The sequence below is a fragment of the Annulohypoxylon truncatum genome (genome assembly GCF_022578515.1).
Source record: "Annulohypoxylon truncatum strain CBS 140777 unplaced genomic scaffold F4807scaffold_10, whole genome shotgun sequence".
Classification (NCBI taxonomy): domain Eukaryota; kingdom Fungi; phylum Ascomycota; class Sordariomycetes; order Xylariales; family Hypoxylaceae; genus Annulohypoxylon; species Annulohypoxylon truncatum.
This window is the reverse complement of record NW_025953796.1, coordinates 473,862-477,129: the sequence shown is the minus strand read 5'-3', so window position 1 is coordinate 477,129 and position 3,268 is coordinate 473,862.

Here is a 3,268-nt window from a genome sequence, read left to right as displayed (position 1 = left end):
GATGCTCAGTGACGAGTATATGACGTTATTAAGGATTGTGATGGGTTGTTTATCTTGAGGCCAAGATATCTGTGACCTAGAGTTTAAGTAGAGAATAACCTACATGGTTAGGCAATAATACTCGTAGGAAGTCTAGTCTCGTAACTTGGTGCAACACGCTAGTCCAGTGAACTGCTTCACGCTGTTAGTTTAAAAGGTGATCTCTAAGTACTAGACCAGGGTTTCCATAACCATCCCCTAGCATATAGGTAGTGAAGTACGCCTTGAGTAAAATTTTTACAATATCCCGTTACATTGAAGTATATTAATTTCATTATAACCCCAACATTAGCTGTAAACTTAGAAGAAGATGACGTGGGAGTATAATAGGGGCTTCATAGGAAGCCTTTGATTCGTTAGAAACTTTATTTTATCTTAGGACTGACTTTGATTTAATATTAGTACATGAATCCATGACCTTGCTCGTACAAGCTGGTACAAAGTTTGTCGAGAGAAGCATACCAAGCCGGATCTGACTATCGATCTCAAAGCAAGCCATCGCAAGTCACCCGCATAAATCGAGTCTCAGCCACGGAGCAAGAAATCCCTGCTATGTCCATTGATGCAAATTACCATTCTGTAGAATTTTTCCAATGGGCCTCTCGAAAAATCTAAGACAACGCTTTGACTTTCTAGCGCATCATCCAAGCTCGTGGTTCAAGGCCCCGTGGGGGTTTGAATATCGATGATGAGGTGGAGACGATACTGATGAAATCAACCGCTTCCTCTACGGAAGTAACTTCATTTGGAGATTCTAGATGGATGTCCTGAGGAAGTGAAGTTACATCGCGGCTAGGAAAACTAGCTGGCGGGAGACGACCGGACGATTCGACACGAGCTAACACCAAACCCCGAGAAAACGTGTTCACCCCCTGAAAGGATCAGCTAGCCTTGTATTAAGCAGCCTGCTCAACTACACTAGCTCATTAACCGCATGGAACGAACTTTCGCGTTGAGATTATCCACATTATCTGTCACTGCCTCGTCTTGACTTCGCCCGATGGATCCTGGCAATGCCCCGGCGCTCGCGGACCCTTGAAATATTGTAAGGCATCATCAACCGTTCGCGACGCCATCGGCCTTTTTATATATGTATAGGTATATATATTTTACTTCTGTTGTTGTCGGATATTTTATGGTAGATCACGTTTTATCAAGCTTCGTAGAAACAAGGTCGATCGGTGGGCAGGAACCAGTTCCTTGGTGATTGGGCATCAATCTAGTACCGCGGTACCACATCCTACGTAACATCGTTACCGTCAATGCTAAGTTGCCGCCAGCAGGGTGAGCGATGTCTAGGAGGCCAAGATTGTTCAAACTAGGAAGGGCATGCCGCAGATAGCTCGTAGTTCGGGTTTTAGGGCCTTTCTAGTGATTATCCCATCCGTCTTAAGATGCTTCGCCGGACCCTCGGGAGATACACTGCTCGCTACTTTTTAAATATAAAGATATATGTACCTACGAGTACCCAAATTCAGTCAGATGTCATTATGAGAGTTTTAATAACATGTACTAACCACCATAGCAAGAAACATACGACAACCCACAAGTCTTGCCGTGTTGTACCCTCGACGATTTTCATCCCGTCAAACACGGAAAGAGCCTTATTGAAAGTTCCCGTGTCAACATACAGAGCTGATTCATCACTCTATGGGATGTTTGCGTTACAACGCTTGATACTAGTTGGCTGAGTAGGGACCGGTCGAGTCGTATCCCGAAAGCAATGAATGTCAATATATTACCTCAAAATCATAGAAACCTTGCTGCAGCCTCAATGCAGCCTCCATATGCAGGTTTTACATGATTCCGAGGCAGGTAATGAATAGAATTTCGACTAGCCGTATACACCATCGACCTTGGGCAGAAGGGCGTCAGCAAAAGCGTAGGTAACTTAGGTCGTATAAGTACCTAAGTAATACTGTACGGTTACCTGTTAAGCTGTTGGCATATGAAGAAATATCGTATCATTAACACATCTTGCATTTGCTTTGGTGCCCTTTTATTCAGGCATCAGAGATCTATATTGCGAGAGAGGTAACGGGACGAGGAACGGTGGTGTATGCGTACCGCTGCTATCTTAGGAATTAATATTACCTTGCTGGCAGTGCCGCTGTCGCCATGTCTAGAACTCACACCACGGTAGATACCTATGCTTCTCATTTGCTTTAAACTTCAAAGGCAAACGAAAGGTTTTTAAGGGGCACCGAAGTAGGATGAATTTTCGATAGCCCCTTTAAAAAGGGGTGTGCGTATGGACGCAACCCTATTCCTTTAAAATATTATACAGCTTTTACGATTCACTTGGCAATTGCATCCTCAAAATGGGTATGTAATAGGATTGATATTGTTCTTGCTTGCATCGGGACCTTCCCGGCGCTAGCTGTCTTGCGGTAAGGACAAACTCAATAACTACATAAGGTCGGTGCGGTGAAGAACTTAGGAGCAGCGATCACGATCTAGAAACGCTAATGCATTCAATTAAAGCGGTGAATTCTCTTTGGCTAAACAGTCACCTAGGTAGGTATGTGCTAAATTTTCGTCACCTTCTATTTGAATGTAGCAGCTATTGGTGCTTTCACTAGTCATAGATACAATGTTTTCTCTCTACTCATCCTTACAATTCCTTCCTAGTACAGTGGACTAGGGACCTGGGTAGGTAGGTATTTAGTGAAGAACTTAAACGCCAACTCCGTCCGTGCCACTATCGGTAGAAGAGTATTGAATATATTAACCATTTCAAGTACTACGTCAATGTTATCATAATGTGCCAAGAACATATATATTCACCGCTAAAGCTTTATATAGACGTCTATATGTCAAACAGGACATCGTGTCGACGTGTGTTCAATGGTGTGCTGCGATATCGGTTTCGTAACGTGGTGTATTGGTGGGCAGTGGTCTGTCGAAGCCATACTGCGTAGACACGTCCGCCTCACCGATTTATTCGTTGTGGCTGGTTGCGCGACCAGGTTCATATGCACGTCAACGTAGGTAAACAGAAATTATGGGGAGTGCAACGGAAGACAGGGTTCGCTCGAAATAAATGGCAAATTCGCTGGTTCGGAAGCTTGACGCAAGTGGTCTAGGCCGCTGTCTCAAGTCCTGGCGCGAGCAAGGGTCTTGGTTGATAATAGCAAAGCCCGAGGGCAAACACACGTGCAAACTAGTCGAGATGGTGCTATGGAGAAGGTTCGTCGATAACCGAGCGAGTTCACAGAGATATCCCGTC